This window comes from Panthera pardus, unplaced genomic scaffold, assembly GCF_024362965.1.
Source record: "Panthera pardus isolate Hobbes unplaced genomic scaffold, ASM2436296v1 HiC_scaffold_11, whole genome shotgun sequence".
NCBI lineage: Eukaryota > Metazoa > Chordata > Mammalia > Carnivora > Felidae > Panthera > Panthera pardus.
The window spans coordinates 100,939,277-100,964,921 of record NW_026526666.1 but is presented as its reverse complement, the minus strand read 5'-3'; the positions used below and the strand labels follow the sequence as shown (position 1 = coordinate 100,964,921).

At 49.4% G+C, this 25,645-nt stretch overlaps 1 long non-coding RNA gene across 2 annotated transcripts; it reads left to right on the top strand.

Annotated features, from left to right (window-relative positions):
* The first annotated feature begins 660 nt into the window (after positions 1–660).
* LOC109274048 (uncharacterized) lies at positions 661–24,226 on the top strand. 2 transcript variants are annotated; one of them, XR_002083412.2, is made up of 3 exons: positions 661–816; positions 3,342–3,431; positions 20,832–21,557. It is a non-coding gene; the product is annotated as an uncharacterized LOC109274048 (long non-coding RNA). The 2 variants fall into 2 exon arrangements; XR_002083411.2 differs by lacking the exon at positions 20,832–21,557 and adding an exon at positions 23,450–24,226 and having other exon boundaries at positions 665–816.
* Positions 24,227–25,645: the final 1,419 nt, after the last annotated feature.

Here is a 25,645-nt window from a genome sequence, read left to right as displayed (position 1 = left end):
CTGTGATCATTACTTATTAAAATCACTTTGTTTCCTGATTTGGGTGATTCATCTCAACCAAAAGAAAGATTTGTGCTGTTCTGGCTAACAAAAACTTTGCAAAACAATGAGTGCTTCATTTCTGCAGCCTATTCTGTGCCGGTCACGATGTCTGTCTACACTGGCATCAATTTCAGGTAATCACTGAGCTTTCTGAAACTTTTTTGTTTGCGTATTTGTTTTAGGGCAGATCGAGTGTGACTTAGGTAATATGATTGCATTCTCAGGAATTCACAGAGATGAAAACACAGATCTGAGATCGTGCCAGAAAGAATAAGAAGTTCCCAATGCATAAGAGTAGAGCACGAGAACGCTAAAACATTCAGAGTCTGCATCTTGTGTCAATGAGGAACTTAGAAGTGTTCTCCTTTCTGGGCTTTTTGACCCATCCAAGACGATAAAACAGGTTTTCAATCATCTCTCCCCGATCTTATCTTGCTTCTTTTGCCTCCTTTTTATCATCATCAAATACTTTGAGCAGCTGTAGGTGTTATGGGTTAAATAGTTTCTGTGTGGTTGGCCATTTGGCCAGAGGGCATCTGAGCATCACCTGTGGTCAGCATTTTTTGGCTCATGCGCGTTAGCAGTTTGGGACATCATATGGAATCTCCGAGGACAGATGAGGTGGGGGAAGAGGCCATACATTTGGGCTTTCGTGCATGTCATGGAGTGGCTAAGTTGGAAACGTGGTAATGAGAAAAGATTTCCTAGAGAGACTGATAGTGCCCAGGATCCTGTGCTGGCAATGGCTGCCACTTTCTGGCTGTGTGATCATGGGTAAGTGGCTTCAGCTCTCTGTGCTTCAGTGTTTTCGACTGTGAATAGAGGATGATGGTGTCTTCTTTGCAGGGGAGTTGTAAGGATTAAGTAAGTCAGTATATATCAAGCACTAACTACCGTGAACAGCTTCCCAACCGTCATGCAAGGCACACAGGCTTCCCATGGCTGATAGACCTGTTGACTCCGGGCACCTGGCTACCAGCATCCCTGTCTGTTCACCCTTAAATGTGCCTAAAACATTTTCTAAGGAGGCCGGGATATGACCAAGCCTGAAGGGCGCTATGGGGACCGGTTCTCTAGGCCTGAGGGTGTGGGTGACTTGGCAGATGAATGCATTGATGCAGCCAGATGAGGCCACCATTAAGAGTCTGTGTTTGGTCCATTGACATCGGAGTGTTTTGAGCTTTTGTTTGATCTGCTGGCCACAGAAGTATTTGACACTTGTGAGCACACCTAAGACCAAAATCAGCTGAAGTGATTTGTGCCTCTTCTATTATCAAGAGTTGGAACAGAATTTGAATCAACAGTGTGAAAAATGATTCTTGAGCATAAACACTTGGACCAGGGGCTAAATTCCTACTCCCTCCTTCCTTCCATCTCTCAGATAAGTTAAAAGCCATCACACCTTAGACGGTGTGATTTGGTGGAACAGTTGGCTCCGCGCTGCCCTGTCTGGCACGTGACCAGTGATGCTAGGGATTTGGGGATTCTGATCAAATGCGCCCAGTGAAACAGGAAGCCGGGGGGTCGCTCATCGTGGAAGTTGGGGGTGGGCACGTGTGGTTCCTTACACTAATCTATCTTCGCGTAGGTTTGACAGTTCCCATAATTAAGTTATTAAACATTTGTTCAGCTAACTAAAAACCCTTATATAGGGTAAAGGATGAGAGAGAATTGTGATGAACTCTGTTATTTATACTCTTACAAAATTTTCTAAATGACACGGAAGGTCTCTGTGCTCCAGTCACTTGTTGCTTGTTGCCTGATTTCTCTCTTTTCTTTCCTTTTGAGAATAGTTTACCGGAGGCAACAAATCATGAGTTAAGGTTCACTGATACCAGTTAGTAATAAGAAAGGCAGCAGCGAATACTTATACGCTTACACTAACTATATGACAGGCACTCTTTCAAGCACCACAATCTATTATCCCCGTTTTATGGATGGGGAGACAGAGGAACTCATCCAAGTCCACACTGCCGGTAAGTGGCAGAATCAGGAGGCAAACCCAGGCCATCTGTTTCCACAGTCCACACTCTTTGACGACATAGGGTTGCACCAAAATTTAGCGTTGGCTCTAGTATTTGCCCCAAATCTGCACTGTGGCTTTGACTTTGACAGGGGAGCCACACCCCTGCCCTCCACACATCATTTCTGACATCCCTGACCTTGTGTGTAATCACAAAGGTGGCCACCGTAACCCATGAGCTTAATGTCAGGAATATAAGTAAGATAATTAGAATGCTGTGTTAGTATTGATACACTCCCTTTCAAAATATGCATATTTTAAAAAAAATTTTTTAACGTTTTTTATTTATTTTTGAGACAGGGAGAGACAGAGCATGAACAGGGGAGGGTCAGAGAGAGGGAGACACAGAATCCGAAACAGGCTGCAGACTCTGAGCTGTCAGCACAGAGCCCGACATGGGGTTTGAACTCACGGACCGCGAGATCATGACCTGAGCCGAAGTTGGCCGCTTAACCGACTGAGCCACCCAGGAGCCCCAAAACATATGTATTTTAGATGCTCCTTGGGGAAAATATCTTCTAGGTGCTCTTTATCTTAAAATTCTGTCAGCTGAACCATCAATGCATAATGGTTATTGCAAGAAAAAGATGCTGTAGGGGCGCCTGGGTGGCTCGGTCGGTTAAGCGTCCAACTTCGGCTCAGGTCACGATCTCAAGGTCCGTGAGTTCGAACCCCGCGTCGGGCTCTGTGCTGACAGCTCAGAGCCTGGAGCCTGTTTCAGATTCTGTGTCTCCCTCTCTCTCTGCCCCTCCCCTGTTCATGCTCTGTCTCTCTCTGTCTCAAAAATAAAATAAAAAAATGTTAAAAAATTAAAAAAAAAAAAGAAAAAGATGCTGTAGTAATTGATGACGTGAGATGTTAATTTTATGCGCAAAAATGATGATGCTCAAAAAATAAAAAAATAGGGAGGTAGGTCGACACTGAACATGAACAGGGGATGTGTGTTGGCTAGATAACTTTAGAAAGAGCATTGTGGCAAAAAGGTCTATAAAAACGTAAATAACTGTACAAAGTAGAGCAAGAGAGATTAGATTGTTTTGCGATTCTCATCGTGGGATCGCTTTGGCGACTTGCATTCATAACATTGAGCAAAATATTTAAGGACCATAATTTACAGTAAAATCCATCTAGGTGATGAGCCTTTCAAGAGAAGCCCCACTTGGGAAGTCTCCACATCTTGAAGGGTGAATTACCAGCATAACAGCCAAGTTGCACCAGGAGAAAAAGTCTCTAAACTCATGTATAATGTATTAATGATAACTTATCTTCTCTCCAGGCATAGCTGAGAATATAAAAAGTGTGAATAAATGAACACGGGTGTTGGAGAGAAGAGAAACATTATGTGCTATTCCATCGGCAACGGGAGGTGAGCACTTTATTTATTTATATTTGACAGAGAGAGAGAGAACACACATCAGCAGGGGAGAGGGGCAGAGGGAGAAAGAGAGAATCCCAAGCAGGCTTCACGTCCAATGCAGAGCTCAATGTGGGGCTTGATCCCGTGAACCCGGGACCATGACGTGAGCTGAAACCAAAAGTCAGAGGCTCAACCGACTGAGCCACCCAGGCACCCGTGAGCACCTTTTTTTAATATTGTAACTGTGCCTATGAGAGAGATACCATTGGCATCCCCGAGAGACTTTTCCCCTGTAATGTTAAACCTTTAAAATATGGCTATCAAATTTTAAAAGCTCTCATTCTTGAATGTTTGAAGTAAAGTTTCAGATATTCTGTTATATCCTCGAAGTTTATTTTATGGAAGTTATTTATGCCAGGTCAAATATTGGTTTTAATGACCGGACCCTCAAGATCTGGCCAAATGGTATTCACTGAACCTTTAGGAGCAAACACGTCTGTAAAACAGGAATGAGATTTAACATTATCTTAAAAATTATAAAACTTAGTGGAGAATTGCAAGACAAAAGTTATAGAAGAAAATGAACTCATTAGAAGAGCGAATAGGGAATAACTAAATCCAAGGTGGGAGGGTAAAGAGCATGGGCCCACGGATGACCACAACATGAGTAACAGTTGACATTACAAACAATAACAACCAGTATGATTTGGAGAGTAATTGTATTACCCGTGTATTGCGTCAGTCAAACACTTATGAAATGTGATACCCAGTGAGACTTGACAATGACATATAGACACTGGACAGGGTGTAGATTGACCATAGATTTTTTTTTCTTTTCTTTTCTTTTCTTTTCTTTTCTTTTCTTTTCTTTTCTTTTCTTTTCTTCTTTTCTTTTCTTTTCTTCTTTTCTTTTCTTTTCTTTTCTTTCTTTTTTTTTTTGTGAGTAGTTAAGCGAACCAGAGTGGTTTCATTAATAAAACAGTTGACTAAGAGGCATCTTGATTACTTTATCAAGAATGTGAAGGGTTTTTAATGGAAGAATGCAAACATATGACCTCCATATCTATGGAGGTCTGAAAAAGAAGAAAGACTTTTGAATAAAATTATGCTTCTTGGGGCGCCTGGGTGGCTCAGTCAGTTAAGCATTCCAACCTTGGTTTTGGCTCAGGTCATGATCTCATGGTTCGTGAGTTCGAGCCCCACATCAGGCTCCATGCTGGCTCCCTCCCTCTCTCTCTGCTGCTACCTCTGCTCTCTCTCTCTCAAAATAAATTAATTAGTTAATAAAAGTATGCCTCTTAAGGAAGTTTTGAAGGTTCAAAGCCTCCAGAAATCGATTAATCTGAAGATAGCGAGTTTAGATTATTTGTCAGACACTGTGTTAGGGACTGGGGGCACATGGGCAAGTGGACATAACACTTGGTGAGAACACAAAGAGGATTCTTGTCCTCACCATCAGCACAAAGCCCGATGCAAGGATTGAACCCACAAGCCATGAGATCATGACCTGAGCCAAAATCAGGAGTTAGACCCGAAGAGCCACCCAGTTGCCCCCCTCTCTTTCTAAGATCTTTGATAACTATTGCCAAGTATCTTTCCAGAAATATCCTGCCAGTGTGTTTCTTCCCATATCCTTATCCACAAGGGCTCTTATATTTAAACATTGTAAATATGATTGTCCAAAAAAAAATCTTATTTTAATTTGAATATCTTTGATCATTAATGTGATGAAACACATCTTGGTAACCTATCAGTCATTTTTAGAAAGCTACCTAGCCACAGTCTTTGTCTGTTTTTCTATTGGAGAATTCATCTTTTTTTATTGATTTATAAGGCCTCTTTATATAATTTAACCTGTAACTTTTTTTTAATGTTTGCAGAAAATATGCTTGTTATCAGTCTTTTAACTTTGATTATGGCATTTTTGCATTCAGAAGTATAAATACTTACATATGCAAACCTCAGGATGTTTAAATTTTATTTATTTTTTTCAAATCTCAGGATTTTAAAAATTATGGTTCTTGCTATGCTATAGAAAGCTCTTTCTCTAGGGGTGGCTGGGTGGCTCAGTCGGTTGAGCACCCGACTTCAGCTCAGGTCATGATCTCACACTCCGAGTTCGAGCCCCGCGTCGGGTTCTGTGCTGACAGCTTGGAACGTGGAACCTGCTTCAGATTCTGTGTCTCCCCCCTCTCTCTGCCCCTCCCCTGCTCATGCTCTGTCTCTCTCTGTCTCAAAAATAAATAAAAACATTAAAAAATTAAAAAAAATCTCTTTCTCATGCTGATATGATGACAATACTTACTTATGCATTCATCAAATATTATAATATATTTTTAAACATTAACTCTTTTATCCTTTTACTGTTTGTGTGTGTGTGTGTGTGTGTGTGTGTGTAAAATATGAGGTAGGGATCTAGCTTTTTTTCCCTCTCCTCTTTTTCTGAATCATGAACGAGGTGTCTCAAAACTATTGATTGAATAATATTTTTAAGAAGATTTAGCATGCTATCTTTTCTCGTCTACTCAAGTCCTATGTTTACTTGGTCTGCTTCTGAGCCTTCTCTTCTGTGTTACCTGTTATTTACTGTAGCTTAACCCCAGGTTTTAAAACCCCAAGCTTTAAAAATTAAGAGGACAAATTCCCTCTTAATATTACTTTCCATAAGATAAAAATTTAAAAAGTTTTGGCTATTCTTCCTACTTTTGCTCCAAACAAGTTTTATAATCGTTTCATCAATTTTTAAAAAACAAAACAAAACAAGAAATCCTAATGGGACTTTGGGTTACTTGTGTTGTGTTTGTAGGCTAATTTGTGCAAGAAACGACGGCTGTTATTAGTGTAGTCCGGTTCTGTGCAGGAAGTGGGTCCCTCAACTAAAGCGGGAAATTTCAGCAGGATTTATTTGCCATGGGGACGTGCACCGGGGCTAGGTGCTGAAGCAGGGTGGTGGGAGGGGAGGGCTGGCTGAGGCCACCGCAGGCTCTAAAGAGACAATAGCTGTGCGGAGAAGCCAGAAGCCCCCAGGCAGGAGCTGTAACCTTTGGTCACTCGTCTCCTGCACATACTGCCCTCTGGCCAAACCCAACAGAAGCCAGAGGGCAAAGGATCAGCAGGATGGGGAAATGGGGAGACGGAGCCTTAGAGGCAAAGGACACAGGACCAGTCTTGCAATGTCAGGCCATTTGCACATATTTAAAAGTGAGGGGAGAATGTTAAAAACAAAAGATTGTTAAAAGAATGTTAAAAACAAAAAATTTACCCATTGTAAGGGAGACTGCATTCCCAGGATCCCACAGCTTAGCCTTGGGCTGGGGGCTCTGGGCTTTTCTCTCCCTAATCATGTCTACCTTCCCTGCTTAGGGTGGCCAAATTTAACACATGGAAAAGCAGGACACCCAGTTAAATGTGGATCTCAGATAAACTCTGCATAGTTCCTTAGTAGAAGAATATTCTTTGCAATATTTTATCTGGCAGTCCGGTCCCTCCTGGACTGGGCTCATGAGAGCAGGTACCTTGTCCCTAGTCCCAGGACAGAACCCAGGACATACTGGGCCCTCAAGTGAATGGAATCCTGAACAAAGTTTCAAAGCCACACGGTTGGGTTACTGGGCATTTAATTTAGATCCAGTCAAAAATGGGGGCAGGGGATATTTTAAAGCTGCATTGTCATTTTTCTTTAGCAGTCCAGGGGGATGATGGGAGAAGGGGTGCGAGGGGTGGAAGCAATCTCTCCAGGAAGCCTGAAGCCACCTGGGACCCGACCCTGCTTCCCGCAGCCACAGTGGATGCCCCCTCTGCCGAGCCCGTCTGACTCCCCGAAAGGCCCCGAGTGGCCCTTCTCTGCTAGTCACCTGCATCCTGGACAGCTTCCGTGCCAGGGGACTCCAGGGCTGCGTGGGGGTCTAGAGGGGTCTAGCATCGCCCCAGATACATTTGTTGGATTATTTCAGCAGAAAGTCAGGAGGAGGGGGAGTCCATAGGTGGGTAATTCTGGATGTGCCTCTCACCTGTGTCCTTAAAAACCATCACTGTGGATGACTAGGGCCTCCACGGAAGCCCACGCAGCGGAAGGCTGGACCTGAGAATCCCTGAGGTTTCTTCCTCCTGTGATTACTATCTTGGAAGAGAGGCAGCCCGGGGTTCACCCCACCGGTTGTTTTGAATATAGCATCTGATGGGCCTAAGTCACAGTTTGAACACCCTTCCATGGCCAAGACACTGCTCTTCCCTCTGGATCTGTGAATAGCCAGGATGTGTTCTAATTTCAAAAGAAAAAAGAGACCTTGGTTGGGAATTAGGGAGAAAAACGCATCACACCTCGACAAACAACTCAGAGCAGATGGTCCACGGAGAGCCAAGACCCATCACGCTATGCTCATACGGAAAAGCCAAAACGTTGTGCAGAGAATTATGACGAACCGGTAGACCGGCTCCCCTGAGAACTGGACGAGAGGAAATGAGTGACAATCGCAACAGGAAGTTTACATTATAGTAAAAAAAAAAAAAAAAAGGAATCCATTCACAGGAAGTGGTCCTTGATATCATTGGCCCTGGGAGGACGTACCTGTTCTGGTACCTGTTCCCCCAGTGACGTAGACATCCTAGCGAGCCCATCTTGTGTGGGGTCAAACCACCAGGCTTTGAAGTCCAGATAGATCAAAACCTCTTCGAACCCTGTTTGTGAAGCCGCCTCTCCGATGAAACATGACGACAGATACCTGAACCCTTGCCTGAACAAACTTGGCTTAGGCACCCTGCCTGGTGTTGCTTCTCGAAAAGGCTACTCTGGCATTTATTAGGCATTACATCATGGTCTCTTTTATGAGCTGAAATTATGAAATATCAAGAAACAAGGAATTAAATATATTGACTGGGGTTGGTGAGACATTTAGCTAGTGACTTGACTTCCGATGATGACAGAGGCGGGCTTACCGGCCCCCCCCCCCCCCCGCCCCCGGCCCCTTCCTTGTTTGGACAGTGACTGGGCCATTAGAGTTGTTTTTGAAGCAAACCAGAAACAGAATCCATTGCTGTTTGTGGCCATACCAAAAAACATAGGTCTTGGGCTGGGAAACGAGGCGTCTCAGAGGCAGCACCCGATTTGGGAGTGTGTTTTAAGTTGGGGTAAGCTTTGGAACAGTCACAAAAATAAATGTATATTCTAAAAGCCACACCGTAAGTTTTTCAACCCTTTCCATCAGGAACATGGAAATACAGAGCTGTTCAGAACCGGACTCTAGTTCCCCAGAGGGACAGGTTTTTAGCAGAGCCTTCCTTAGGAGAGATCCTGAGGGCCTTTGCCTCTGACATTGGGGCACCCGGAGGAGGGACCCCAAACTGCCCTAGGGTCCTGATCATGTCCTTTCTCGTCTTCTGCTGTTATTCCAAATACGGGAGATGAGCATCGGAATGTCTTTTGGAATAACTGAATTACTCAGAAATGAGGAAAAACCCTTTAATGGACTAGGCGTCTATTATACTCCCCCTGCCAGGCATCCAGTCACATGCAAGGCACCACAAGGGGGAAAATCGATGTCCAGGTAGGACAGGCGCCTGCTTCCAAGGACTTTTGATAAAGCTGGAGGTTGAGACAAATACTTGTGAAAAAATCAGAGACGGGAGAGAGTGGATTGAGGTAGAGTATATTCTTGGATTACATGCGGGAGAGTGGCCGTGTTACAGGGACGCGCGGCGGGCCGCAAATGTCTCTGAACAGCAGGTGCACAGACTGGGGTGGGGGGATGAGCCCAGGCAGGAGGCCACCCGGTGAGGTTCTGAGCGCTGGAACAGAAAAGGAGATGGAGAGGAACAGGTCAAAGGAAGACAGAGTGAGACCTGGCTGCAGCTTGGATGAAGGGAAGAAGAGAGGGAGCTGGAGCCTGAGGGAGCCATGCTGCCCACCCCCCCGGGAAAGTAGGGCCACTGGGAAGGAGGGGGTGGGGTGACTGGGGCTGGGCATCGTAGTTAACAGTGGGAGTGTCCTGTGCCAAGCAATTCTGCCTGCAGGCCTGGCATGCTTGACCCGGGCAGACAGGAGGTCTTGGGAGCCATCCTCTGGAGATGAAAAGAGGAAGTCTGGAGAAGGAAGGAGCTCCAAGGACCCAGGCTTTCTCCTTCTTCTCTCTGATTCTCCTTCCCTTCCTCCTTCCTTCTTCTTTCCTTCCTTCCTCCCTTCCTCCCTTCATCCCTCCCTTCCCTCCTTCCCTGCTTCCTTCCTTCCTTCCTCCTTTCCGTCCTTCCTTCCTCCCTTCCCTCCTTCCTCCTTTCCGTCCTTCCTTCCTCTCTCCCTCTCTCCCTCTTCCCTCCATCCCTACCTCCATCCTCTGCCTCCTTTCTTCCTTTCCTCTATCCTTCCCTCTCTCTCCCTCCTTCCTTGCTCCCTTCCTTCTTTCCCTCCCTTCTTTCCTTCCTTCCTTCCTTCCTTCCTTCCTTCCTTCCTTCCCTCCCTCCCCCTTCTTCCCTCTCTCCCTTCCTCCCTCCTCCTCTTTTCTTCCTTTCCTCTGCCCTTCCCTCTCTCTCTCCCTCCATCCCTCTCTCTACTCCTTTCTTTCATTTGGTGCCCTCCATTCTCATCCTTTTTCCCCCTGCACCCTCTCCTTCCTGCAGGCAATCCCTCTAACGTATTTGATGGGGATTGTTTGGTTTTTATAGTTTGCTGTACTGCTGTTTACGTTCATATGTTCTTGGTAACTTTGAATTTTTGAATAATTTCAAATTTGCTGAAAAGTTACAAGAAGAGTGCAAGGAACTCTCATATACCCTTTACCCAGATTCACTCGTTCACACTTTGCCTGTTTGCCGTACCATCATCTGTCTCTCTTTCCAGCTCTCTCCACTCACACAGCCACACGTACACGCGTATATACACACACACACAGGCGCACAGGTGCATATCGTCTCTGAACCCTCTGAGAGTAGGTGGGAGGCACTGTGCCCCGTATACTTCAGTGTGTGTTTCCTAATAACTAAAGCATTCTCGCACACAACCACAGCACGATGATCAAAATCAAGAAACTTGACATACACAGAAAGCTAGTGTCCAATCCACAGTCCGTATTCGAATTTCATCCATTGTCCCCATATCGTCCCTTGTAGCTTCCTGTGTCCGGGACCGAACCGAGGACGGAGGACAGCCCTGGGTCCTCTCGCTCACAGCTCTTGCACACACACCTTGCTCACCCGGCCTCCTTCTGTCCGGCGGTCACCTCCCCACCGTCCCTCCTGCGCTGGGCCGGGGGCCCTTCTCACACGCTTCCTTCTGTAACCCCATAGGGCCACGTGTTTGTCCACAACCCCCTTCACCGCCCTGCCCTCTGCTAGACGTGCTCTGCAGGGACACGGGCTGGAGGCTGGCGACCTCGGGCACTTCTGTTCATCTGTTCACCTGGGAAACCCGATGATGCAGGCACCCATTTCACGGGGTTTTCTGAGGACCAGCCGGGTCTGTGTTGAGGATCAGCTGAGTCCAAATCTGCACGCAGGACGCTGCCTGGCACCCAGGGGGGAGCTCGGTGACCTCCGTCCCTTTTCTATTTCAGCGTCACCAGGGTGACCGCCGTCTAGCCCGGCACCTGGCACATAGCAGGGGGTCAGTAAAATACTTGCTGGAGACTGAGTCCAGGCTGGGGAAACAACGCCGGGTAGTGGCCCAGGTGGTGGAAGCACCCAGAGAAAAGGGAAGGCTCCCCAGAGAGCGTTTGGAGCTGACCTGGCACCTCGCCAAGCCCCTGGGTTCTGCAATCCCACAGTTAGGGGTGCGTGGCACCCTCGAGGGGAGTCCCCCCGTGGGTTCGACTTCCCTGTTAGTGTTTTCTGACAGCAGGTGGGGAGAGGTGCTGGGGGCCCGCGTAAAAGGCTCTGGTCGTGGGAGCTGCAGGTTTCTCGTGCAAGAAAGTGACAGGTGGGTAAAAGAATGACTTGGAGGGGTAGACAGCCCTGTGTCCCCCTGGGGCTCCCGTGACTTAGGAGCTGGGAGCTGGGTGAGTGAGGAGGGGACCCCGGGGCCAGCATGGGCAGCGAGATGGTGGAGCCAGGGCTCCGGGTGGAGGGAGGGTCCGGGACGGCCGTCTGGACGCTGAGTCAGTCAGTGTCCCTTGGTGATTCAGGAAGGAGTTCGTGCCCTTGTTAAACTAGCAGTTGTGACCCTGGAAGGGCAGAGCACAGAGGTTCAAGACCAGAACCTTTGACCCCTCTGCCAGGTGCAGGGAGGAAGGGAGCAGCAGGTGAGCCGGACGCTGCTGTCCTCCAGAAGCCTTGGGAGGTCAGCTCTAGAGGCAGTGGCCCCCGGAGCCATGTCAGGAGGCCTCAGGGACCCCGCTTTTTGGGTTGCCTGATTGCAAGGGATGTAGGACCCACTTAGAGGGAGGCATCGGGGCCGGCTCATATTGAAAACACACGGTTGTCTGAAAACACAAGGTTTTCTTTCTGAGCCCTGAAGAATCCAGGCAGGGGGGGCCCCCTGCCCGCCAGGCCCGGGCCCAACTCCCACCCCAGGCCTGACTCCGTGGGGCACCGCTGGGAGCCAGCCTGCCCGGGAGGCGCACTCTGGGCCGTCCCTGGAGACCCGGAGAGGGAGTGAGCACGTGGCCTCCTGAGCCCTGAGGGTCTTAGCTGCTGTGACCTGGTGAGGATTAAGTCCAGACCCAACGCCTGGGTGTTTGCCTACCCGGGCTCCATCCTGCCGGCACCGCAGAGAAAGGCAGACCGTTTCCTTCCCAAACCCCTGGTTGATTTTGAGAGGTCTGAGCCTCATCCAGCCAGTACCCCTGGGGAGGGTGGGGCTAAGAAGCTTTTTTGTTTTAGGCTCGAGGAGGGAGACAGTTGGATTGTCCCACGGTGAGGGAAGGGGGCTCAGCCCAAGGGACAGCGCAAAGTGGCAGGAGGCTCCCACAGGCATGGGGACTTGGCGGGCTCTGGGAGTAGTACTCCCACTGGCACCTGCCCGGCCAGATGACGTTTGGTTTCGAAACATAATGTGACGGTTCTACCACCAAGAGCTGTGGACCCAAGTCACCCACGGGGAGTCCCAGCCCATGCCCTGAGTTTTCACTGATTTATGCTTGAAATGCTCAAGTCATTTTTTTTCTAGCATTTTAAATGTTCTGTGCGTTTCTTTCTTTCTTTCTTTTTTTTTTTTTTTTTTTTTTTTATGAAAAACTACAAACACACAGGCATAGACCCGGTGCCCACCCAACTTCTGCAGGTGCCAGCCTATGGATGAACTTGTTCCCACTATGGCCCCTTTGCATCCTTCTCCTCTGTTATTATTTCTTGTATGGACGCTTTTCCAAGTTTTTTAATGTTTATTTTTAACACACACACACACACACACACACACACACACACACACAGAATCCGAAGCAGGCTCCAGGCTCTGAGCCGTCAGCGCAGAGCCCGACGCGGGGCTCGAACTCATGAACCGCGACATCATGACCTGAGCGGAAGTCGGACGCTCCACCAACCGAGCCCCCCAGGGGCCCCATGTACGTGCACTTTCCAACAAGGTCTAATGTTACAGAAAAGTGCACAAGTCGTACATCTACAGCGTGATGAACTTTTGCCTCCTCTGGTACCATTTTGAAGCCACTTTGTCATATGGTTTCATCTGTATATTTCGCCCTGAATACACCTTTTTCTTGTGGTGGAAAGCACGTAGCCTTGGACTTACCATCTGAGTCATTCCTCAGTCTGTGGTTCGGTAAGTGTTCGGTGTACTCACGGGCTTGTGCAACAGGTCTCCAGAACTTTCGCATCTTGCAATACTAAAAAGCTCTATTTCAAATCATTTGAAATGGTTTGAATCATTCAGTCGCTGGAGAGCTGAGCTGTCAAATCTGCAGAGGAAAAGATGTCTGCATTCGTCTGCCCTCCTGGCACATGCCACGAAGGCGGGAAAGGGACACGCGGGTCGTGATCGTACAACTGACGCCAGAAAGGCTCTGCAAACGGGAGGTCTGCCACGAGTCACCTGCTCCTGGGGCACACCCCCTTGGACGCACAGTGATTACGGGGTGGACGGCACGTATTAAGTGAGGTCAGGTCACGTCTCCGCAGCAGCCCTTGTGATTATCATCTTTGCACATTCGGTCTCACGGCAGTCTGACAGCACATTCTGGGTCTGAAAAAAAAAAATGGAGGAAGAGGTTGTTTTCGTGCATTTCTAAAGGAAGCACAGAGGAACGAGGCACTTTTTGCCGGTTTTCAAATTCAACTGAAAGGTCTGACTCCCCCCCCGCCCCCCTTGTCTGTGCTTAGCTGTGGGAATGGCTGGGGAAGGGGGGGGTCGGTGGCTGTAATGCCTCAACCCGATTCTTTCATTATTATTTACATTCTATGTCCTCTCTTTCAAGAATATTTTTTTGACATTTGCCTTCTGGCAGAGCCGGGACCAGTGAGTGGGAGTTGCAGGGAGGTGGACGGGACTGAACATAAGGAAGAATGTTCTTAGTCAGAGCAGTCCAAAAACGGAATGGCCTGACTCAGAAGGCAGCGTGTCCTCAGCCTGGATGAGGTCCTGGTGAGGTCCCTTCAGGGGAGCGCCGCCCGGGGCTGGGAGGGATGTGTGCAGGAGCCAGTGACAACCACCCGGTGTGGGCACCTGAGCACCTACTATGCGCCAGCTCCGTGCCAGGTGCTTCCCATGTGGACGGACTCGTTTCATCTGCAAATGGCCCGATGGGACGGGTACAGCTATCACCTAGTACTTCCTCACTTACAGACGAGGAAAACGAGACACCCAGAGGCTCCGGGACCTGCCCAAGTGGATGTGGCTGGGAAGTGAGGGAGGCAGCCTCAGAGCCAGGCGGGCACGAGTCTTTCAGATGTCCAGGGGGTTACATGCCCCGGCTCAGTGACCAGCTGTTGTGTGCTAAAAGGAGCTTGCGAGGCGGTTGAGTCAGCCTAAAACATTCTGGTAGAAGTCAGGAGGGCTGCTAGATCCCAGAGTCAAGGCCCCATCAGTCAACAAGTAACCGGCGCTGGGTTTGCTCAGGACAGAGGGCCAGGGGAACGTGTCGCTCCGGGGCCCAGGTTCCCAGCCTTGGCCTCCACTTGGATCTGCCTCCCTTGGGCCCGCCCCCGTCTCTGAACTGGCTCCTTGCTTGTTCCTTCTAGCCTACCCTCCAGTTTCAGGAGTCCATTCCAGCCTTTCAAGGCTTTGCCTTGGTCACCAGCCCAGGACAATGCCTTAGGGACAGCGGCAAGAAGGCGAGCCTTGGAACCCGGGGTTGGGAGAATCTTGGGGAATGGCCACCCTTGGGAGAAGTTGTTTGCATTTTCCGCATTTTCCGTGGATGCCTGTTTCATGAGATTGCGGTACAGGTCACAAAATGCTAACTCGGGAAATCACAGACGACGGTTGGCCGACTTTCCCACCGGCAGACCGAGGGTCCCACCCTGCGCGTGGCCCTCTGGCATTCCGCCAGTGAGGGTGCCTTCTGCAAAAAGACACATCGCAGCCAAGTCCGAAGAAGAATGTTCTTTCATTTGCCCCGTGGTGGGAATAGTGACCAGGGCTGATGCACCGGGCTGTAGATGGGTCGAGCTAAGCGATTCCTATGAACAGTGCTCCGAGTCGGAAAACGTGGCACCGCTCAGCTCGGGGGCCCGCTATTTGTAAAACGAGAAACACCTAGAACATCCCTGAAACTCCTTCTAGCTGTAAAACATTCTGATCCATGATCGAGGGAAAGAGGAAAGCCTCTGGGTGTCTCATTTTCCTCATCTCTAAGATGGAGGAAATACTAGGTGATAACTGTACCCGGCCCATCGGGCCATTTGCAGATGAAATGTGTCTGTAAAAAACCAAAAAGACTTTATAATGGGCCAAGGAAGCACACAGAAGTACTTGCTTCCTTATTCAGCCCCAAATTGCGGAAAGTTCAGTCTCTAGCAATCACAGGGCACATTCTAGTTCCCATATACTTTTATGTCTCGAAGGCTCCCACAAGGGACATTTGCTAATGCCCGACAAGAGATTCCAAACAGGTGAACTGGCCTAGAGGCTGCAACTTTACCCCAGGGGCCTGGCAGTCTTAGGCATTTACGTAACAATTAGCTACGAGTGAAATCTTTCTCGAATGATACCCACGGTTGTGCTTTCCTTGCAACCGTTCTATGAAACAGGTCGAGGTCTTTTCTTCTGACTTTGCGCCTGGGAAAACTCGTGTACCAGAAGGTTTGGTTGCTTTTCCAGAATGTGTCAATAGGGAGAGCAGTTTCGGCCTGGAACTGGCTAGATCCTGGCTAAGTAGACCTTGGGGTCTCTACCACTCGTATCTTTGAAGAGAAGAGAGTCGCCTCTTGCTTTCCGTCAAGTATTTGCCCCAGACTGCTGCACCTGCTATGAGATTACAGGTTAATGAAGGCCAGACGGGAAGCCTCTGTCTTCTTTTCTTTCAAGACACCCTGGACCTGTATCCCAGCTTTGTTCGGAGTCAAGGAGGAAATTCCTTCATCGCTAACTTCACTGTCTGAGTCTGAACCAGAAGGAATAACAACATGTGCGATTTTAACTGTTTTCAGCATCTGTTATGACACAATCCGTGAAGCCTTTTGTTAATTTTCCTGATGATTACCTCCCACTTATATACTTTCCCCACAGCTGTCTGGCCCTTTTCCTGGGCCAGCCTGACACTCTAAATCAACAGGATTTCTGAAATCCCAACTGCGCTCCATCGCCAAAGACTTTGCTCACGGGGGCCCGGCGAGTTGTTTTAAAACACCGGCCCGTGCCAGGTAACAAGGCAAAGAGCTACGACTCTCTCACAACCGAGGGTAATTCATCACCTTGGAGGGCGCCAGATAGAAACGGCGAGATCCTCAACTTCCTCAAAACCCCTTTCTAGCCCTCCAAACGAAAAGTCTCAAGTGCAGAAACATATTTGTCACAGCATGGAAATCTCGCGAGCCATCACCGCGGATCCCCGTGTGGATACTAACTTTCTGTCCCAAATTGTAAAATGTGTCGGCACGTGCAGTAAGGCGATACCACGGTTTCTTAGAATCCGCGTCCCGCTTTAGGGAGAAGTAAAAGTAAGGCAGGGAATTTTGAGTATGAGTCTCCTTCTTATGGGTGGAAAACTGTCTGCCACAGATTTGGGTAGAGGGAAAAGGTCCCTGACGTTTGGACGGACCGAGTTCCTCATCTGCAGCCCGGAAGAGGTTTTGCCCGGACGGCGGTGGGGATGTAGTTAGTGTTCCCAAGAACTCCTTGCTGGAGATTTTTACGTCTGGGACACGCCTCTCCCAGGTGACTGTGTACTTTCGTGCTGATCTGGAGGAGGACAGTTCAGCCACCGATCCGGAACCTCCTTATGCCCTTTCTAGACGTACTTCTGTGGTATTTTGGAGAACAGTAACTATGTAGGCTCTGCCGTGCACACCTGGTGTAGCTGTGCGTCAGCAGCCCACGGTAGGCTCTGGGGGGTCAACACGATGTTGGCTCATTTGGGATACGACGGCGCGTGAAGCTTTATGTTTCGATCCGCCTCTCCACGAGAAAGCTTTCTAAAGAGAGCAACAATTATGGAACGTTGTCACAGAGAGGGTCTCCGTAATTTTTATGTTTCTGATTTGACTTTGCCTTCACCGTCCACCAAGCCCAGGATCCGAGATGCCGTGAAATTTCTCACACGGTAAAGCTGGATCATGGAATGGCACGTCAAACGTAGGTCCTTTTCCATTGTTTTTCCACCACCGAGAATTATTTAAAAAGATCTCTGTGGCCAGGACAGTAGGGATCCTGCATTATCTATCGCAAGGTCAGGAAGAAAATTATTAAGAAGTTCAAGCCCAGGGGCGCCGGGGTGGCTCCGTTGGTTAAGCGCCCAACTCTCGGTTTCCACTCAGGTCATGATCTCGAGGTTCGTGAGTTCAAGCACCATGTCGGGCTCCCTGCTGACAGTGCAGAGCCTGCTTGGGATTCTCTCTCTCTCTCTCTCTCTCTCTCTCTCTCTCTCCCCCCCCCCCCCGTCTTTCCCCCACTTGCTTTCTCTCTCTCTCAAAATAAATAAATAAACTTAAAAAAAAGTTCAAGATCATGATCATGGAGCAGTAAACCCCATGCACAGGTCCCCTCTGAGCACAGGGCCCTGTGTGTTTCACTGCCACATGACCAGGAAGCAGGACGTGGCCAGAGGTGCAATGGCCCTGGGGGATGACAGGCTCAGGTCAGGTGGGGATGCCTTGAGTGTCTGCCTTTCTTCCCGAAAGCCTTTGGCTACAGCTTTTCCTGGAGGACCTCCAGCTCCTGTCCATCACGACCCGGGCCATGACAGATTTGGGGCGGACTCTGTCTCAGCCATCCTTGGTCTGTCTAGCCCCAAGCCCTTGGCCTCTGGCCTCCACGCCACTGCCTCGTATTCATATCCAAGGGGCTTTAAGGCCCCCACCACGAGGGCGGGTGATCCAGAAGGGCTGCGTCTTCGTCAGTTGAACTGCCGCATGGGCACGAAGCGTGGCGTCACGGAGCAGGGAGGGTTTCTGTGATCATCGGCTTAGGAGACGTTGAGATACACTGGGGGCACAGGGTGGCACCCACGGGGAAATCCGAGTTTTCTCTCTTCCAGGTGAGTAAATATATGTTTGGACATATAAGTTTGCAAACCGAAATACCGTGGGAGGTGTCCATGGCTCAGCATTGCTTTTGGCTATTGGCCCTGGACCAGTGACTACCGACGGGCTGGCAGGATGCGGGTGGGGCGCCTGTGGACTGCAGGTCAGAGGAGGCCCCTGAAAAACTCAGAGCCTGTGCAGGAAAGGCTGGCAACTGGTCCCGTCTCATGGCTCATTAGCCCCGTAGCCAGGCGCCCGGAGGTGGGTGGGAAGGAACAGGTGGCTGCCCTTCTGGAAGGTCATAAAACCCCTGCAAAGCATGTGCTTCGTTTTCAGGGACAGTTGCCAAATTCTTGCCCTTGAAATAATTTTCCAGGTCTCTCTGCTAGAAAAAGGCTTAATCTGGAGAATGAAGGAGGGAGGAACCAAGTGAGAATAAACCTTCACGTTTTCCAAAAAAAAAAAAAAGGAGAGGGATCATTTACAGGAACCTGTTCTAAGGACAGACTCCCCCCCGCCCCCCCCCCACACACACACATACACAAACCCCCAGTTCTGCAAAGCAAATAATCAGAACCATGACTGAATTCACGGGGGTTTGGTCAGGCACCTCTAGATAGCTCAGAGCTCACAGGAACGCGATGTGGACCCAGGACCACCCATTCCAGCTTTGAGAAAACTATACGGTGTTTACTAGGTTTGTCCCCACACGGCCGGGGACCACAGCGGGGGCCCCCCCCCCCCCCCCCGTCCCCCCCGCCCCCATGCGGGGACGCGCCCTCTTGGCAATCACTTTCCACCAGCCCGTCCCCAGGAGCACCACTCAGGCTCAGCGGTTAATCTGTCGACAGCCAGGGGAACGAACATACTGAGTCATCTGCCTCCTTTTCAACCAAGACGGATTTCTGGGAATGTGAAGAGCACTGAAGCGACGTGACATTCCTTAGCTTGTAGCAGGAAGGCAACTCCCCGCTTCCTTTCTAGACGGGTTGCCTCATCTTTCTGAACAGGACGAAACAGAGTTCCTTGAAACTTACATGCCTCTGGGAAAGAGAGGCAGGAGAGCGCGGCCCGGCCCCACCCCTCCCTTTGTGGGGCCGCTCGGTTACCCTGCCCCAGAGGAAGGGTGGGCAAGCACTGTCACCTCCGCCGTCCCGCCTTCGCCTGGGTGAGAAAGATGCACATGATGTGCACCCCATGCCCACCGTGCGCACGGTCATGGGCACTGGTCACAGCACAGTCGCTACACGTGTGCGGGGCTTCTAGGGACACATCAGCCCTGGTGAGGGGCATGGCAGCCGGTTCCAGGCTCCGTCCTTTTCAGAATAAGTCACAGGACAGGTAAATGATCACCTTTGGCCCGTGGGTGAACTTGTGTACATCTAAATCCCAGAGGAATGTTATTTATTAACAGTGCCGTTAACAAACAAATATTGCGGGTTTGTGGCGGGAGCCGGGTGGGGGGGAACAGGGGTGATGGGCGCAGACGTGAGCAGAGAAGGGCATCTGTTGTCCCAAAGGGCCCAGTGTTGGGGTGGACTGCACCGTCCACGTCATGAAGTGGAGGGCACACCATGTGTGGGGCTCAGGGGAGGGGAGTAGAATGTTCCAGGAGTGGGTCAGAGGAGACTGATTCCAGGAGGCACGTTTGAGCCAGGCTGGGGACACTGGGGACCGGTGTCTGTCCCAGCGGTGGGGCCACTGCAGAGAAGTGGGCAAGGGAGAGGACAGACAGACGGAAGGTGGACCCAGAGGCGGGTGCTGGAAGCCAGGCTGGAGTGGGTTGCAGGCAGGGTTTGCCCAGGCTGCAAACAGACACGGGACAGTGGAAACCGGGTTAGAACAATTCAGGATTTAGTGGGTGGAGGAACTTGTGACTAGTTTGGTTGGGACCCAATGAAAACCCGACACGAGGGGTGCCTGGGTGGCTCCGTGGGTTAAGCATCCGACTCTCGATTTTGGCTCAGGTCACGACCTCGCGGTTTTTGAGTTCGAGGTTGGCGTCGGATTCTGCACTGACTGTGTTGAACCTGCTTGGAATTCTCTCTCTCTCTCTCTCTCTCAAAATAAATAACCTTAAATTTTTTAAAAAGACCATCAAAGAAGCAGGCAGAGACTTATATATAAAGATGTCGAAAGCAGTAGATTAGAGAAAAACTGGAAACACTTCAATTGTCCCATAACAAGGGATTGAGATAAATTTGGGCTCAGCCGTACAGCTAAATTCAACACCAGGTAGCAGCAAAAGGGCTCTTGCAGATTGACAGGAACCTGTGAAGACTATTCGTGATGCATTCGTGCACATGGAAAATACACTGCACAACATTACCTACCAACTGATCTCCTTTCGGTAAAAACGCGTTTATGTGAATACATTCATTAACTACTCAGCTTTTTAGAGAAGGGACAATCCAAAGAATTATTCCATTTTAATTGTGATGAGCGATCACTGGAAGAGTGTGTGCTCAGTGTGTGTGATGGGGAAGAGACCCGACCAATTAGCATTTGGGGGGTAAGAATACACAGCAAAATGCTTTGTGACTTTAATTTTCCTTTTTCTTTTTTAATTTTTTTAACATTTATTTATTTATGAGAGACCAAGAGTGCGAGCAGGGTAGGGGCAAACAGAGAGAGAGACACAAAATTGAAGCAGGCTCCAGGCTCCGAGCTGTCAGCACAGAGCCCGACGCGGGGCTCGAAGTCACAGACTGTGAGATCGTGACCTGAGCTGAAGTTGGACGCCCAGCCGACTGAGCCCCCCAGGCGCCCCTAATTTTTCTTTTTAATTGGCTGTGTGTCCTAGGTTACTTGGGGGAGAAATATTTACTTTTCAATAATTTTTAAAATGAAAAGGAAAGAAGCAAGTGTGAAAGTAAGAAAAAGGAAGGAATGTGTGTGTTCAAGGACTCACGGAAGAGAGACCTTCCAGAAGACAGTCAACTGAGTCAGCTACTCTGAAAGACCCAACAGGATGAAGACCAAGAGAAAGAAAGGAGGAAGCCACCGATGACCTCGCCTTTCTTTGGGGAAACGTTTATTTATCACCGTTTCTCTCCAGCCACCTTTGTCTCTCAGCCCAGACCAACATTTTCCATGGCCTCCTCCTGAACATCATTGCCTTGCTATTCCTTGGCTAGTTCAAGCTTAGCATACCCCAAACAGAGCTCCACCCCTTCACTCCAGCCCCCCCAGCCGCTGATCAGACAGACAGACACCAGACTCATTCACCTGTTTTCTCCATCCTCCTTGGTTACGTCACCATCCACCCTCATCCACTGAGTATCATTCCAGAATCTTCCCTTCCTCTCCCGGTGCACATTTAGATGACCCTTTAAATATCTCTTTGGCTAATCTCTCCTCTCTAACCTCGAGGCTGCAGCCTTAGGCCTTCCTCGTCTCTTATCTAGACCAGCTCACCACCACCTTACCCCTGGTCCTCCCACTCTTAACCCGCCCTCCACACCTTCACAGACTCTGAATGCCTTTGGACCATTTGACTGACACATAACACCCCATTCCCATTCTCCCCAGAAAAAAAGTCTTACTTCTTTAAAATATCGCAAATAATAAAACAGTGAACATCTGTGTTGATACGACTCACTTTAATCATTCAGATTATTTCCTAGAGATAAATTCCCAGGGTTGAAGGCTATGGGATATTGGTATCTGTCAACACTTTCATACATCTGAAACTGAACACGAATACACCTCCCACCTGCCCGCCCCCCCTTTCGTCTCCATCTTAAGTGGTTTTTTTTTTTTTAAACTTAATTTTTGTGCCATGACTCTGCTTGAATTTTTTCTTCTCTTTTAAATCAGGTCCCAGTGATCTTTTTATCGAGAAAAATTATTTTGGTTTTAAAGCAGTATGTGTTGAGGCCCCTTCCTCCCCCCTTTTTTTGTTTGTGTTTTAATTTTGCTTTTACACACACACTGCTTCGGGTTATAAGAACTTTTTTCTAACTGGCAGGCATCTCACGACTTCTGTAATGTGGCAACTTCTCCCCAGGGAACTCTTTTAAAAAGCAGGGCAGGAGTGGGTGGGAAGTTGGGCCTACTTTCTCCCAGGTGCTCCAAGTTGATAGTAAAAGAAAAAAAAAAATGAAGAGAAGGCCATCTGTGTTGTGGTGGGCACTTCATTCTCATCAGTCCTAATGAGCTATTTTCTTTCTTTCTTTCTTTTTTTAACGTTTATTTATTTTTGAGAGAGAGACAGAGACAATGCAAGCGGGGGAGGGACAGAGAGAGAGAGAGAGAGGGGGGGAGTCACAGAATCCGAAGCAGGCTCCAGGCTCCGAGCTGTCAGCACAGAGTCCGACAAGGGGCTCGAACTCACAACCCCGAGATCATGACCTGAGCTGAAGTCGGACGCTTAACCGACTGAGCCACCCAGGCGCCCCATCCATTTTTTCTTTTTCTTTCTTTCTTTCTTTCTTTCTTTCTTTCTTTCTTTCTTCTTTCTCTTTCTTTCTTTTTTTAATAAAGAAAAGTTTAGTAGGCAAGGTCTCCGGATCTGGAGATACGGAAGCTCTCCTTCCAATAGTTTGGGGCAGCCTTTGGACTGCCCTGGAATTTGCACAAAGATAAAACAATAGCTGAATAACTGGTTTCCTCTCCTTTTGTGGGATTGATTAGCATTACTCAGGAATCTTATCCAAGGATGTCAGTGCCATGGGTGCTTATAAATGCTAAACTGATCCTATATGCTCTCTTAATTTTGGGCTAGCAGAGAGATTCCAAAAGAACTTGGGTCATTCATATAAACCACTGGCTTCTAACAGGACTTACCATCTCTAAGTTAAATAGGCATTTTTAGCAATACAAGTTGCAAATCAGGAATAGTCTGGGAATGTTGCTCGAATGCCTTTATCAACTCCTTTCTGTTTTCCAAGTCTCTGACCAGCTTCCTCATCCGCACAGATGACCCAGAGATGGTAAAGGAATGTCTCCGACTTCGGATACAAACACTCTTGTCCCCTCCTACTTACCTTGTTATCTGCTCAGTAAAGGTTCTTGGAAGGAACTCTGACCCTCATGCCCCAGAGCTTTTGCACATGCTACTGACTCTGTCCATGTGCTCTCCACCCCCACCCCCTTCCTTCCTTCCAGTTTCAGTTCCTGTAGTCCCTTCCTCAAAGCCTTCCTTTACTGCTCCCGGTGGGTCAAAGCCCCCCTTGTGGGTCTTCCTGGTACTGTGTACCTCTCCACATAAGTGCCATGTCAGACTTGTGTATTTACTTGTTCACTGTCGGTCTCTCCAATGGGACTGGGTGTGAAGGAAGCAAGGCCAGTGTCCATGATTCTCTCCGGGAGTTATTATTACCCAAAGAGTGATGAAGGCCAACGTGATGAGCCCCACCATGAGCGTTATCTGCAAAGCCAGAGACAAGACGTAGCTTTAGAGCACCTGGGAGGTAGGAGGTCACGCTGATCACCAGACAGGTCCTGTGTTGTGATTCCTCTATTCCAAGGGGTATAACGACTGAGTACTGATACGTAAGAGAAAAGGAGACAGCAGCTACCTACAGAGAAGCACTCTCAGCAAGGCCTGAGGGCCACCCATGAAACACAGACCCACCACTTCTGGCTCCGTGACCATCACCCCGCTCGAGGCCCCTGTCAGTTCTCCGGAGGAAGACCGTTCAAAGATCTTCTCATCATGTGCCCCGTTTCCACTCTGGCTCTACCAAACCCACCTCCTGTGCAACGGCTAGAACAATCGTCTCACAATCTAAGTAGAATTGCATCACTGCCCCACTCATAGCGGAGTGAGACCTATCTATCTGCCCGTTGGAACGGGCCCCAGCCCCTGGCTATGTCGCCTGCCTTGACTTGCCTTCCTACCTCTCTCCAGCCCCAGCCGCTCCGCCTCCCTGGCTGCTTTTGGGAACCTCAGACACTCCAGCCCTGGGCTCGGTCTTCCAGGCTGCCCCTTCCCTTGTAGAGGTCTCCACTGAATGGTCACCTGCTCAGAGAGGCTTTCCCTGGTCCTCAGGCATGCGCTCGTCCTATTTATTTCATGCCGTTCCTAGCTTTCGTCTCGGTCTGCGCTGTTGTTGACTTGCGTGTTGATGTGTTTCCTACCCGTCTCTTCCTCCCAGGACGCACGTTGCAAGAGCCCTCTTAGGACATGCCGATGTGCTCGGTACCTGAACAGGGGAACAGGTTTGCCGCCTGGAATCACAAACACACTCTGAATTATCGGGATTGAGTGGCAGAGAAATACAGCATGTTAGGGTTGCCAGGGTTTCAAGACTCATCTGATCCCATGTAATCTTCCTGAGGTGGGCATCCAGACTCTGCCTGACCTCTTACAGGGCTTGAGAGCTACTTATCACACAGTGGACGCAGGGGGATAACCGAACACTGCCAACGAGGTGACGTTATGCCATTTTCACGAGCTCCCTTAAAACTCCCACTCTGCCTGACCACTTAGCGTAACATTGATCAAGCCTGTACTTGGGAGATGGCGGAGGGGAGAGACAGACACGCAAAGAAAATAATCTAAGTCCGGGCCCCAAGTGTGAGGACTTTGGTAGAACATTCCTTAGAAGGTCTCCATTCTACCTAAGCCCCTTCCTAGCCGTCTCCATGTTGCTGAGACACCTGTGCAGATTAAAAGGATTGATGTTGGGACAATGGCCATCATAGAGCCTGGCACACACTAAGTGCCCAATAAATGTTTGCCTCGGGTCTCTCACAGAGCAGGTGACTATGGGGGAGGAGGGCACGGGCCTACCTGGCTCAAAACTACATTTCCCAGCCTTCTCGGCAGCCGGTGGGGCTGTCTGACCAAGCTCCTGCCAGTGTCAGCTGGGGTCAGATACGCACTTACTGGTAGGGCCTTAAAACACCGGCGTGGCCCCTCACCTCCCCTTCCCCTTCTCTGGGCCGACAAGCTTGTCAGGGACCCAGCTGCAACCAGTGATGAGTCCAGTGTCCTGGAACGGGACAGGAAGGCAGAGAGCGAGACAGGGGAGCAGAGCCTCCTTGCCAGCCACTCGGCCTGGCTGTTGTAGGAAAGGCTGAGAGATCCACCTCTCAGTTAAGCCCGTGCATCGGAGGCCTGTTTGTTACAACAGCCTTGTCCACATCCGTGCTGAGACAATGGGTAGGTGAGGGGCTCTGGGAAGTGGAGTCTGCAGGAAGGGAGGAGGGAGGGGGGTGGGGGGAGGCCACAGAATTCAAAGGTGAGGGGGATTCTGTTGGAGCGCCCAGCGGAGGGAGGTGGGAGAGGGTGTGGGACAGAGGCCATGACTCCGGTTTTATGACTTGTCTAGTGCACAGCAGTGAGTGGGAGAACGGTATTCGGGCATCACTTCCTGGAAAGCCGTGGACATTCTGGTAGAAGGGGGACCCAGGCTGAAGATTCGGTGACAGCTGACTTCCTGGGAGCCCATGGCCTCCTCCAGAGATAGTCTGCAATATGACACAGAGAGCTGGACCCTGGAGAGACCCACCTCTGAGAAGTGAGAGACAGAGAGACAGAGGCAGAGACCAAGAGGCAGAAAGGTCAAGCCCAATGAACCCTGCCAGGCCACCGGACTGGGCATCTCCTGCGAGGTCACTGGGCATCCCCCAAAAGTCTTTCTTTTGTTAGCTCTGCCTTTAATGTCCTTGGCCTTGGTGAAAACACAGCCAAGTATTTAGGGAGAGGGAGACACGAT